This window comes from Melospiza georgiana, chromosome 19, assembly GCF_028018845.1.
Source record: "Melospiza georgiana isolate bMelGeo1 chromosome 19, bMelGeo1.pri, whole genome shotgun sequence".
NCBI classification, from domain to species: Eukaryota; Metazoa; Chordata; class Aves; order Passeriformes; family Passerellidae; genus Melospiza; species Melospiza georgiana.
This window is the reverse complement of record NC_080448.1, coordinates 13,326,009-13,340,050: the sequence shown is the minus strand read 5'-3', so window position 1 is coordinate 13,340,050 and position 14,042 is coordinate 13,326,009. Positions and strand designations below refer to the sequence as shown.

The 14,042-nt window shown below is 48.3% G+C and overlaps 1 long non-coding RNA gene across 1 annotated transcript; it reads right to left on the bottom strand.

The window, feature by feature from the left end:
• Positions 1-2,119: 2,119 nt before the first annotated feature.
• Positions 2,120-8,051, bottom strand: LOC131091597 (uncharacterized). Its single transcript, XR_009115408.1, has 3 exons — positions 7,966-8,051; positions 2,330-2,440; positions 2,120-2,198 (listed from the first exon to the last, which is right to left on the bottom strand). It is a non-coding gene; the product is annotated as an uncharacterized LOC131091597 (long non-coding RNA).
• Between the last annotated feature and the right edge of the window lie 5,991 nt (positions 8,052-14,042).

Below are 14,042 nucleotides of genomic sequence, written 5' to 3'. Positions count from 1 at the left end.
AGCTGGCTGGATGCTCTGCAAGCCCCACGTGGGTCTCGGCAGCCTCAGGACAGGAAGGGAAGGCGGAGGGGGAGCGTGGGGGCTGCAGGTGATGGAGTGTGACACTCCAGCTGTTCCTGGTCTGTGTGAGCCGTGGAGGCCATCAGCAGGAGAAGCAACACGGAACCAGAGGCAGCTCATTTCCACGTCCAAATGGTGCACAGGAGCCACCCAAGCTCCATCCTCCTCCTGCTTTCAATACCACAGTTTTCTTTGGACTTCTCCTTTCTCACTGGAAGAATTTTTAGTGCAACTTAGAAGCTGTTCAAGCTAGGCCAGGAGTTTAAACCAGAATACCAGAATCACAAAGAAACATGGAATTACTCTCATCATTCTTTTCATTCTAATACATTGTTGTGCCTAAACCCTCTATGGAGTCAGGGTAGTGTTTTGCCTGCATTTGTGACAGAGACATGACCTCCTGGCAGCCCCACAGGCAGAGTGGGCTGAAATTCCTCCCTGTCCTGAGCAGCCCTGTCCCAGCAATGTGGCACAGGTGGCTGCTGGCTGCTGGCCTCCTGCAGCCCCTCAAGTCTTTCAGAATGGAGCAGGAGGCCCAGAGGTAGGGCAGGCAATTGCTGCCTCTAGACCATGGCACAGAATGCTTCCGGTCTTTATGTATTAAGCTTATTTGAACAATGTGTTTTGTTCATAAATCACTGGTGACAGAAAATGTACAACCATGTATATCGCATGCTACAGAGGGTGATAAACAGGAGGTCTTAAGTATCTGAGGAAATTTCATTTGTCTGGCTGGTCTGGTATTCAGGACCATTTTAAAAATTGTTTTTTGCCAGTAAGAGCTGCAGAGAAATTACTATCAATCTAAAGTATCTGGGGCCTGAGCTCAGGCTGGGGTTAGTGGCTATTTTGCATTATATTGACCTGGTGAAATGCCAGTTGGTTTTTCTAAAATAAAAATAGCAGTAGCCAATAATTAATGTTCCCATAGTTAATTAAATTGGTCCAGCTGGTAAAGTGAAGCCATACACTCTGGCCTCAGAGATTTGCTGCTGTGGGTCACGTCCACATGCATGCCTCTAAGGGCTGTGTGAGTGCACAGGTCATGAGTGTGGTGCCCTGCTCAACCCTTCCCAGAGCAGCTCCAGTAACACCAGTGACATCCCCAAAACCACCCTGGGGACTTGCTGCTTTCCCTTTCTCGAGCAGGCTGGAGCAGCTGAGCACCACTGACCTCTCCTCCTCCTGTGCCAAGTCATCACTCATCTGTGGGTTTATTAGCTGTTTATGAACATGCTCTAATGTTTTAGGGAACAAAGCTGACCTTGGCTGTGTGCAATTACCCCGGCTCAGAGCTGTGTGACAGTGCAGAGGGATATGTGCACCTCAGGGACACGTCCCCTCCCCGCGGGGGCAGGAGGTCTTGACCAAAAGAGATGGATGAAATAATGACATTAAGTTTAATGGGATGTTGCCAATAGTACAGAAGCAGCTCAGCAGTTTCCTTAAAGCCCCTGTTTAGTGCAGTGGGACAATTTCTGTTCTGGCAACGGTCTGGTGCCACTGAATTACAGTTTGGCCTATTTGTGTTTGGGTTTTTGCTTTAAATCTGTTGTGTTTATTTTCTTCTTATTAGGGCCATGTTCTTGTAAGAATGGGACTTCACAGAACCACTACAAGGCATTTGGTTCATCAGTTTTTAATTAAATTTGAATTGAAGATTCTTTTTCCTCTAGGCTAATTTTCAAGTGACAAACAAAATCCCCTTAAGTGCCTTTTCTTTTCTGCCATAAACTAGTCAAGATGCTGTCAAATTCCCTCAGAAACCCAGCTTCTCCAGCCCCAGAAGAGTGCAGATTACTGTTCTATTAGAAACAGATCAGAGCAGTTCTTTAGGTAAACAGGTGAAATAAAACCAGTGCCAGACCCCTCAGTGCTTGTGCCAGGTGACATCACTGGACCCCTTGAATGGGCATCGCTCACCAGGACCATCCTCTCTAACCTCTTTCCTGTGATTAACTTCAATTAGAGAGAACAGGCTTGATTAGACTGCGAGAGTAACTTCTCCGAAAGCCACTCACTATTCTTGCTGGGGCAAGGGAAGAGTGCAGGGCTTAGTGAAGGAATAACCTCTGCAGAATTAACTTCCTGCTCTTTTCAAATGAATTTTCAGGCCTCTGAGCACTGCCGTGTGGATCCTGTAAAAGATAAAAAGGTTGATTTGGAAAAAAAATCGTGTGTGGTACCTCCTGTACCTCCTACCCACTGATGCTCAGTGTTACAGCATTGATGCATCTGGTACGGTTGTGTTGAAATTGCTGATAATTACCTCCATCTCACTGCGTTTCAGTTCTCGATAACAATGTGCAACAGCTCCGTGTCATTTCCTTTCTTCCCTGTACACACCAATCTGCTGGATTCATCTTTCCAGAAGTACAAGCTGAGGATGATAAGGATAATTGATGATTCCCTTCTGGACCGGGTCATTATTAATAGCTGTGCTCACTTAGGCTGTCAGCTAATCTCTGCTGCAGAGGGTTTATCTTGGTGTGCTCGCTGTGCTCCCCACTGGCGGAGGAAACGTGCTGTGCAGAAATTACATTCCTTCTTAAGCTCCTGTTCTGGTATTCAAATTTGAAATTTTTGGTTCAGCCAGACAAAGCCAAACTGTCAAACTCATCCCACCAGCATGGTTGGAGCTACTGGCAGTTTCCAGGTTAGCTTCTATGGCTTGAGTAACCCATGCTCCCAGGGTATCCCAGTACCTCTAGTCCTTGGTGTGACATCCTTGCCAGAGTGCTGGGAGGCAGGACAGTGCACCTGCACTGCTGCCAGTGGGGTGTGCCCTCAGTGGGCAGGGCTGCAGCTCAAAGCTGCAATGCTCAGCATCCCCCCGAGCGCAGCGCTGCGGTGCAGGAGCTGCTTTGGGGCAGGAGGAGAACGCTGCCTGGGGAGGCAGGACCTCAATGGCAGTGAAACAAGCAGTTGCCCTTGAAATATCAATGGGTTAATACTGTTCCCCAGTGACATCTGTTCTTTGGCTTCTGCTAAAATGAAACTGGTTGAGATTTTCCTTTCTTTTAATCTGAACGGTTAAAGGAAAATTTCTTTGTAGGGATTGTTTTGGAGAATTTAAACAAGTGGCATTTTTGCATGCTGAATGTTGATATTTTGTCATAGGTCTTCATATTTCATCCATTAAAAAGAGTTCCCAAACCCTCCGCTGTGGCTAGCTTTGTGCCAGGTGATGCTTTGGTCCTTGAACCAGTTGTAGCAACTGGAGCAGAACCTGGGTCCCTGGGGTGGGCTGCATCCACAGAGGAACCTTGAATTGTGTTCATGGCTGAGGGGCAGCAGTTCCAGATTTTTCACCACCTGCCATGATAAATCTCCTTCCCTCTCTCCCCTTGCACCTTCAAGAAGTTGTTCCTTTTATTTGCGAAGTAGAAAAGTGATTTTTAAAAGGTGAAAGAGTATTTCTGAGTTTGATAGCATGATTAGCTGGGCTCAGAATATTGTTATGGCTTATCTCGCTCTTCTGTGATAACTCAGAAAAACAATAAATGTCTTCTTACAGCAGACTGACATTCAGTATTGAAATTGGTCTCCTAATCTTTATGTGATTGCTTTCTCTGTGATAGAAATATTGCCTCTTGTAGGGTATTTATTGTCTAGTTCTTTCCAAAGTATTGACTTTATGTAACCGTTTGATATACATCAAATCCCTCAGAGATTTAATAAACTCTTCTGGTCAGTCTTCTGTTGTAAACACATTGAGATTTATGGTCATCTTAGTGGAAAGCCCTTTTTCGCTGAAATTCTCTGCTTCCAGATATCGAAAGATACGAATGGGAGCACAGATCAGTGCGGGGATCTGCGCTCGCAGCTGTTGCACGCTGCTCAGGAGCCGTTGGTGGCTGGAGCCAAGTGTGTGTGTCGGGGGATGGAGCAGCTGCCAGGGCTGGGCTGGGGGCACCAGGACCCTCCTGTGCTCGCTGGGGCTGTGGCTGTGGCTGCAGGGCCCGGAGAGCCAGCTGGGCTCATCTGTCCCCGACACAGCTTGCCTCCAGGAGCATTCCTGGAGGAATGGAAATATCTGCTGTTACTCAATTATGCATAAAGTCAATGTATTGGTGCTGTGCTGCAGCACCTGGAATTGAGAGAAATGGAAAACTGGGAAAAGAAACATACAAGCCTCATGAGCAGCCACATGTGTGTCATTTCCTTGCCAGGTTCCTCGTGCTTTCCCACCCTCTGACTTCTTGGAGCTATTAGTTCTTATTCTGAAACCAGACCATATGAAACTTTAAAAGTGTCCTTTGCTTTGGGATTGGAGAGGGGAGGAACACACTTGTTTTTAGGAAGAAACTTTTCTCCATACAGGAATCAGCTTTCCAGGGACAGCTTGCAAGAAATCCAGCCGAGCTCTTCAAATTCACTCATTAAATGCAAATACTCTCTTTTTCATCTTACATTAACCTCCCTTTAATGGTGTGAAAATGTCTTTTCATTTCACAGCTCAGCATTAAAAGACTATATAGTGAGAGGTTTCTGAAGTGTTATAAATCAATAGCAGCTAGAGAGCAGAGCAGGTTCCTGCTTTGCTTGCAGTGGGGAGGAGCTGCTGTTCCTATAATGTCCAAATCAATCCCCTTAGGCTGGCAGTGCATCCAAACCCTGCCCCTACCAGCTGCTGGAAGTCTGGCTCTAGAAAGGAAGTTCTGGATTGAGGCTTTCCTCTTATTTTGGTGAGATGAATTTCAGTTTCCCCTCTGATGGTGCAATTTAATGGGCAAATGCTGTTTGCAGACGCCTCTCCACAGGCTTTGCATTTCCTGTTGTGGTGGTGGTGGTGTTCCTGCCCTTCAGCTCTTCTCCCGGGCAAGAGTGAGAGGCAGCAGTGAAGATAAAATGTTTTTCCTCACCTGCCTGTTACAGAAGGTGCCTGTCTTACTTCTCTGGCTGCTTCATGACTTGGGGACAGGTAATTAGTTGGGGCGGTGGTGAAACCTCAGATAAATGGTGTGATTCCATGGCTTCTCTGCTGATGGGAACACTTAATGGGAAACTTACTGGGAATGATAAAGTGATGTATTTAAACAAGCTAAAAAGAGAATCTGGGTGATGTTTTGAGGCAGCATGACAACCACAGCTCTCTGGCAGCTGACTATTTCCACTCTGCAAACCTAAACCTAGAACTGCGGGCTGGTGTGCACATCACTGTGCCCAGGGCTGGACCTGGTCCTTGTCCTTGTCCCTCATTTGTGTGTGGTGGTGCACCAGGCTGGAATCTCCCTCAGAGGAAAAATTGGGAACAACTCTCGGGGTGCTGCCAGCCACCCAGTTTGCTCCTTGGCACATCAGGTTGTTGCCATTGGAGCAGCAAGCAGAGCATTCATGTGGAGCTGAAACCTTGCAGTGTTATTTCATCTCCATTATTTTTCCCTCCTGATCTATTGAGATATAACCACTTTCAAAGACAGGGACAGATTATGGTCACGGAGATGGCTTAGCTGGGACACAGCTAGTCATTTTTCCTTGCTGATATTTTATTAATATATGTTATTAACCTTGATTCTCCTTCCCCACGGTGCTTTATCATCTGAACTAATTAATTCTTCTTGCAAGATGTACAGGGAAGGGATGGGCATGTAAAGGAGATGCATCTCCAGGTGGCCACAGTGGTACCTGCAGTGAGGGGTGATGCCAGCTGAGGAGGAGACGTGGCACACAGCAAACAGAACCTGGACGCGTGCACCTGTAGATTGGCTGAACTTGTCCCTTTTAGCTGGCACAAACACTGAGGGAGATGATACCTAAGGAATAACATTTCTGCTTTTTGATGAACATGAGATAGCCAGGAAGAATAAACAGTTTCTTTGGTTGGTGGCTTGCAGCCAGCGTGGTGTCAGGATGTGCAGCACTGACCTGGCCCCCTGGATCCCCCTGCTCTCCCCAGGCTGCTGTGGGTGATGCTCAGCCCCAGCCCAGCCATGAGGGCCCAGCAGGATGGAACAGGGCTGTGGCACAGGGTCCCCTCTCTCTGCCCCTCACTCCACCGTGTGCCAGGGCTCCAGCCCCAGGAGCTCACCAGCAACTCTGTGCTCCCAACAGCTGCTATTAACACCATTCCTCCTTTTCTTTCAATGACCCCCACCCCCCTCTCTTATTTCACTCTTTCCTTCTCTCCCACCTCCCTGCTCCAGGGCTGACATTTGCTAATAGCGGTAGAGAAGCATTGGAAGTCTGAACGAAACTGGGTGCCTGCTATAGCCTGGCAGAGTAAATGTAATCCTGTTAGCAAGATGAAAATACCATATGCCAGGGAGAGATGGAAGGAGATCAGAAAGGATGACTGTGCTTGCAGAGGGCAAAAGAAAATACGTACACAAATTCATTCAAAACAAAATAAAAATTGACTGAATTTGTAAACAATCTTAATGTCCTGAAAATGGCTCATCTGATTCATCCTACCCAGAGATCTCATTGCACTGAGTGACCTCTGTGTTCCCAGCCTGGGTTTATGCTCTTTATCTGCAGGGTCCCTGGTGCTGGTGAGAAATGGCACTTCCAAAACGATGCATTTGCTCCTGAGCCACTGCAGGACTGTGGAACGGAGGGGAGTCCTGTGTCCCACGGTCTGAGGGGCTGTTTGTCCATTCTCGCTGGGAAATTCAGAACTTCCAAATGCTGAAGGGGAGAGGAGGTTCCAGGGAGATCTTCCCGCAGTTTTTGAAGCTACTTTATATTTAGCAAGAAAGTCTTCACTCGGATGAGCCAGTGCTGTCAGATCTGCCCACGGTGTCCGAGCATGCAGCGCAGCGAGGGCTGGAGCCAGGCACTGCCCCGGGCTGGGGACACTGGGGACACTGGGGACACTGGGGACACTGGGGACTGTGGCCATCCCCTCCTAGGGCCCGTGGGCACCCACGTGCTGCCACAGGCCAGTGTGGCTGGGGAGAGGGAGTGGGAGCATATTGTCCTTGATGCCAGGAGAGATCTGAAATCCAAATGTTGTTTCAGGGAGAGCATCTCTGAGAGCAGCCTACAGCGTTTTACAGACATTTGAGTGTTCTTCCCTTTGAACTAAGCTGCAATTTGTCTTTGTAGATGTCTCTAATACATTAATACAAATGGTGTAGTAGTGGAAATGCATTATAATACTGCACAGTGTTGCTCTTAGTAATTCTCCTCCTTCAGCAAGCGAACACTTCCTCGCTCATTTGTATTCATTGTTTTGATGCTTAACTTGAAAAATGTATATTATACAACAGGCTGAAACCCATGACGAATAAAAGGAAAGAACCCAAGGGGATAATAAGCATCTCAGCACTGCTGTGATGTCTCCTGCTGCTAACGTCAAAGCAACCCAAGGCATCACTGCTGTGTGCAGAGGACAGGGAGTTCCATGGAGTTCCATCTCGCCATGGGGATGGGGACCCTGACAGCAGGGAGCCCAGGGAGTACCAGCAGGGCCAGCACTGCAGGGCTGGTCCCTCCTGTCCCGCTGTCCCTGCAGCTGGGTCACAGCCCTGCAGTCCCTGCTGCCTCCTGGGCAGCCGTGCAGCAGCACCTGTGCCCCGGTGCCCCTCAGCCTGGCTGCCTGCTCTGGGTGACCTCAGACTCTCCATGCAGTCTCTGATGTGTGAGGGGAGGTTTGGGTTATTCCATACATTGTTATCTCCAGTAACCTCGTCCGCATCTTGCCTGGTAATTCAGACCATAGAATCCTGGATTTAGTTTTGGGGGTTTACTGTCATGGATTTTTACCCTGCGAGTGTACCTGTAAAGCCATTGATATTCAAATAACTTCACTAAATAAGCAACTGTGCCAGAGTAGTTATTTATTACTATTTATGATGAGACTTATCTAACTGATTTCTCCAACACATTTCTCCAGAGGAAATTAGATACATTGCTTAGTTAAAGCTGTGCCAAGGAGGAAATGTTTCTATAAATACTTACCAACTCATCTGGAGAGATGATAAGTGCTGGTGTGTCCTTCACAATGTCACGTTAGTTGCTGAGTCTGGTTTAAAATTCAGTTGTTTATGTTCCTGGGATAAAAAAACCCCGATGGTTCTAAAGTGAGGAACAAAGTATATGCAAAAAATCAGTCCTGAACTCTGAAACCTTGAATCTAAGGGCTTTTTATTCTTTTCTATTAGATTCAGTAGGGAATAAATTGCCAGCCAGGCTAACATAGTGTGCTTGCTTACCTGGCACTGGAGGACAAAGTGACCCAGGGTGGCAGCCAGGGTGTGTGTGCCACAGTGCAGTGGTGGAGCAGCGTCTGTGCCCAGCCCTGGCATGCCCTGTGCCCTGTGTCCCGCTCAGCAGGAGGAGGCACCGTCCTGCCCACGGCTGCAGCGCCCTGACAACAGCTGAGTACGAAATTGCACTTCAATTACACTGAAAATTGTTACGAGAAAGGAAGTTTAGTTGTGAATCAGGCTGAGGCACTGTATGAAATGCATTCAGATAAGAAAAAGAGTTACCTAAATCTCAGATTTTGCCAGTTACAAAACCTCTTGTGGTTGTCTGCAGGCCTGGGAAATGGAAACAGACAGCAAATAATGAAAAACATTCCTATAGGCTTCTACCTATGGATTGCAGGAGGGATGCAGGGAAATTGCATCCTGGTTTACATGAAATAATGCACAAAGAGCTGGAATGGATGAGTGAGATTGGGGTCCACCCTCAGCATTCCTCCATAAGCACACAGAAGCTCTCATTTCCAGTGGCAGCCCTTGCTCAAGGTGACTCTTCAGTTCTGCTGCTGCTTCAGCCACAGAGGTGACCCAGGGGCCCCCAGTGATTTATTTGTGATAACTGACCATTCAGAAACAGCTGTGGGTGCCAGCAGCTCCCCAGTGCCCGTGGGGGATGCTGGTGCCCCTGCACGTCCCCTTGTTCCCCTTGGCCCATGCCTTGATTTATTTATTTCTTTGAGTACCTTTCCTCCTGATTTTTAAAAGCTCAAATATGGACACTGTTTTGCTGCTGGCTCTGAGGTAATGGGGTTTTTTGCCAGTTAGCTTGTTATACAATCTCAAATGTCAAGAAATCCACCTACCAGGCTGTCTCTGCCTTAATAGCTCTATTACCAGCTCTAGCTAGTTTCAGAATAAACTCTAAAACTATGGCTAAACACACACATTGCATCTAGCTGCAGCAGTTAAACAAGCTAATTCCCTCTCTTGCCTAGAAAATTGTTCATTCAACAGCTCTTTGGACCTGTCAGGTTATTTTTAGCCACAATTAAGACACCAACATACAATGTCATAGCACCCCTTCTGTTAACTGATGTGCCAGTACTTTTTTATTCAGTAAACTATTAAAAGTTTTAAATTTTTAGTATTTAAAGCCTTGAAGGAGAAAGCCCCCCTAGTATTGATGCCTGATGACATTTAGTCAATGAATTAAGAAAAGAAAGAACGGTGATGGTTCTGACTGTCTCCCAGCTCTTGCTAGCACTAAATTACAGAATTAATGGGCTTTTAGAAGAGACTGACACACAGTTACTGTGGTAAAGACAATTAAAAGTGGAAAGCCACTTTTCTCACCACATTTAATTTTAACTGGAGTCTTTGAGACTCAATAAATCTTTTTCTTATTTCATTGTCACATTTTCCGCAGGTATTCAAGTTTTTAAGGAAAGTTCCTGCTATAAACAACTTAATTTTTTCTTTCTTTGCATCTTTTGCTATTGTCTTTTTTCCATTCCTCAATAAGGAGTTGAGGTGCTTTCCCATCACCAGCATTCTACTTTCTTTAGAATTCCTGTTACTAAGATGTGGCTCAGGTTTTATGAAAATACAGTGGGGCAGGAGTCTCAGTCCCATCTGGGGTTTCTCTGGCAAATCTAGCTCTCGGGAAAAAAAAGCAGACAAAGGCACTTGTCTGCAGGAATATCTCAGGGCAGTGGGACCAGGGTGTAGAAGAGGGTTTTTTTAAGAAAACAACATCATGAAAATGCAAATTTTTATGACAGTTTTGGAAACAGACTCAGAAAGTCTTTCTATTCCAAGAGCTTGGGCTTAATTAGCCTTTCCTTAAGATAAGGGTATGAAATAGAAATGTCAATTTTGTTTAAAAACAGTTTCCTAAGAAACACTTCTTAAAGAAGTTGCAGAGAATGGATTTATCCAGGCCCAGTGGCTGTTCAGAGGATGCTGCAATGATTCAGCATTTCCCCATGCAATGGCTCTCTACAGGGTTTATTAGCACAGCCTGCTCCAATGCCTCTTGGAAAGCTCTTGGCACAGCACGCTGTAAGTCTCTTCACTTGCCAAAAATTGTTTTAGGCTCTTGTTCAATATCAAGTTCATGTTGTGACCTTGGGTGGAAGCACCAGGAGACACAGTGCTGCTGCCTCTACCAGTCAGTGCCTTTAGGGCAATTTCTGTGGGGAGATGAGCCGTGGGTCAGGCGATCTCCTGGTCAGGGGCATGGTGGTGCTGCTTGGTGGCATGCAGCAATGCACGCCGTGTGAGCAGCCTGGGCGGGCACAGCTCAGCGTGGCAGCCCAGTGGAGATACCCACATTCAGCAGTGTGAGCACAAGTTCATTCTGATGGCACCTTTAGTAGAGGAATAGGACTCTGGAAGACAGGAGAGCTTTAATTCCTTCCCTGCCCTGGTCCTTCTGACAGCTCTTGGCAGGACCATCATGACTTGTGGTTGTCTTCCACCTTCCCCAGCTCGCTGCCACTGCAGATCTGCCCTGAGCTGATGCAGAGCAGCTTCCCTTGCCATGCAGAGGCAGCAGCATTAATGTCAGGTGACATTTATACCTCCCTCCCCACTGACTTAACATTGTGTGAGTGGTTCAATGTCTCCACACAGATTGATGGAGCAAATTACCCTTGCGAAGGACCTGTGTCTCTCTGACTGTAGGGACTCGGGTGACTAATTCCAGCCTGACACTTCCCTTCCAAGGCAGCAGCATTGAGACGTGTCCTGGCCATGCCCCCGTGCTGCTTCCCAGTTGACTGGTTGATGCATGGCCGGCCTTGGCGTGGCAGCAGTGCTGATGGATGCACTGCCCGGCTCTGCGGCGGTGCCTGGCCAGCATCTGGCACAGCCTGCTGCTGCCCCTGCTCCCAGGCACCTCGCCCCTCAGAGCAGCCCCACGTCCCTTAGGGACCTTGTCAGGAGCACTGGTGGCCAAGGGGTTAAAGGAGCTCCGCAGCTGGGCCCTGTGGCTCACGCTCTCCACTGGGTTATAGTCAATCCCTGTATGATGTTGTCAGTGAGGGTGAAATGAACTTGCAGTAGCTGAAAGCAAGGTAGGTTAATTAAAAACCTTGATCAAAGCATCATACACCATATAAACAGTTACATCTTCTAATTATTTTTAAATGGTCTCTCAGGCAGGGTGGCCAACAAGCAGTCCCTGTTCCAGGGCCTGTGAGCTATGGAATTGTGTCATCACGTCAGATACAGTTATCACTGGCTGTCCGAACGAGAGAAGGGCACAGCCCGGGATGGTCCCCCTGTTGAGGGTGACAATGAGGAATTGGTGATGAGTCCTTAGCCCTGGTGTGAGGGGTTGGGCTGGGAGTTGCATCGACCCTCCCAGCTGGCGCGAGCCTGGCCGAGCCGGCCTTGCATCCTGGCCGTGTCTCAGCTCTGAATCCCACACCAAGGGAGGGAGTTTCAGCACCTGCTGGATGTTTTGGTTCTCACAAGCACTTTGTGCTGCAGGGTGAAATCAGAGCAGTCAGCCCAGCACCCAAAGCAGCTCTCTGTGCTTCCCAGCACACTCTCTCCTTCAGCAGGGAGCTGCCACCTGCCCCAGGCTCTGTGACAGCTCCGACTTCGGGAGGGCAGAGGGGCACAGGGCACAGCAGTGATTATCCAAGGAAGGTTTCAGTGGGAATTTTAGGTTACAAATGATAATTCTGCACTCTGTGTAGGAGAGCTGGGAGCTTTCAAATCCTCCCCACCACAGCATGGTGTCCAGGCACAGGTACCATGGGTGTCAGTGCAGGGATGTGCTGTAGTGAGAACAGCAAAGGTTCTTCCAAATCCCTTCTCCTGGCATGTGAAACGGGACCAGAGTAGCATGTGCTTCCTCCTGCCCTTTGGCTTTTGTATCTTCTGTGCTGTCAGAGGCCTGTATTTACCATACATTATACACTTAGAAAATGACAGGCCTGTAAATCTGGCTGAAGGCAGTTTTATGGTGGTGTGAATACAAATAAATAGCATTTCCAGTGCAATACTGGGATAGTCTGAGCTGTCTTGGGTGGGGTTCTGCAATTGCAAAGACTTCCTTTCTTGTGTTGATTTTGGATTTCATGCAAACATTGTTTCTATCCTATTATTTAGCCCCTGGGATAGGACTTTTGGAATACAATGGTTTCTTGTATAAAGGCCCGGGTTTGAATCCAGCAGTGTTCCTCTCCTGTCCTGTGGTTTTGCTGTGAGAGGGGAAAGAAGCGCTGGAGAAAAGAGCAGCACAGGCTCACGCAGCTAATGAGAGCAGGGTGTGAAAGCGCCCTGTCTTTCCTTCCCACCAGCAGGGATGGACCCCAGCGCGAGCTGCAGCGCCGAGACACGTGGGAGGTGTCGCACACGGTTTGCTCATCACCCGTTTGCTGCAGAGGCAGCTCGTCGCTTCTCCCCGGAATGAAAAAGAAGGACAAGGGCACCTCAGGTAGAGGATTTGTGTGGCCTTGGTGACCTGGGCTGGAGCAGCGGCCGCCGTGCCTCAGGGGCCAGCAGCAGAGGAGGGGAGGCCAGAGCATCTCAGCCCCCCCAGCGGCCCAGGCCCTTCAGAGCACCACGAGGGGCCGGGGTCGGTGGCCCAGGACCTTGAGAGCACCATGAGGGGCCGGGGGTCATTCCTGGTGCAGCTCCGAGCACACCCACCCCACCAGCTCAGAGCTGAACTGCGTTTGAGAGCCCAGTCCTGTGTTCTGCAGTGAGCAAGGGAGCTGTTCACAGCATCCTGCCATGAACTGGCTTCAAGAGGCCCCTTGAGCTCTCTCAATTAATTAGTTTGATGAGGAGCTGGGTTAGTTACCAAGCCCGTGAGCCTCAGAAGCCAAGTTAGAGAGCAGCTGTGAACTGGTTTGTGCTCCTAGGCCAGCACAACCAAGGCTGCTCTGCATCTCCCACATGCTTCAACAGTGTCGTGCCCTTTCTCCTTTCTTTCCTATCAAATCCCATTCCCTGGGCTGCTCTCGCTCCTCCTCCAGTGCTGCAGAGGACAGCTTTTCCCACTTCCAGTATGGTTCTGCGCAGCCACTCACCTCTCAGTGTCAGTGTGATCTGTGTTACAGAGACATCAAAGCACAGCATCCTCTGGGAAAAGGAGAGATAAGGAGAGAAGAAAATGTTCCAGAAGCACCGACAAGCAGGAGTTGTGTTCAGCCCCTTTTGGAACAATAATCTCCTGAAGGTGTAGGAGCGCTCCAGCAACGCGCAGCGGGAGCAGCCGGGGCTCTGTGCGCAGCGTAATCTGATCATGCTCTGTTTGGATAAGAAACACAGTTTCATGCTTTTCACTTGCTAGGAAAGAGATTTATTATGAAAATCAGGTCCCTGCCTCAGAGCACATAAAAAACAGTTGGCTTCATAACCTTGGGGGAAAAAAATAAATAAAGAAATCCCATGAGACACACGTGAGAACTGAGTAAGTATTAAAACATATGTTGGAACATATTGATCCCTGAAAGCCTCCTGCAGCAGACATGAATCTTTTTCATTTCGAGCCCCACTGATGGTTTAATGAGGATGGTGTGTGCCACTCACCTGGATCAATAATTTTTGCACATTCCTGCCAAGCCCCCACCACAGGCCCTGTCTCAACCCAGCAAAGAAGACCTTGCCATGATTCAGCTGAGTGATATCAAAGCTCTGCAGGGAGCACAGCACAGCCCTGGCCAGGCATCTTATCTCAGGCTCCAAGGGCTGCCACCTTCATCAAGGGACATCCGAGGACCTACAGCGGACCTGTGGATCAGCATCCCTCCTGCTAGTTCTTGTCCACAGTAATGTCCCAGTGACACCTTGGTGTGAGCAGAGTGCCTG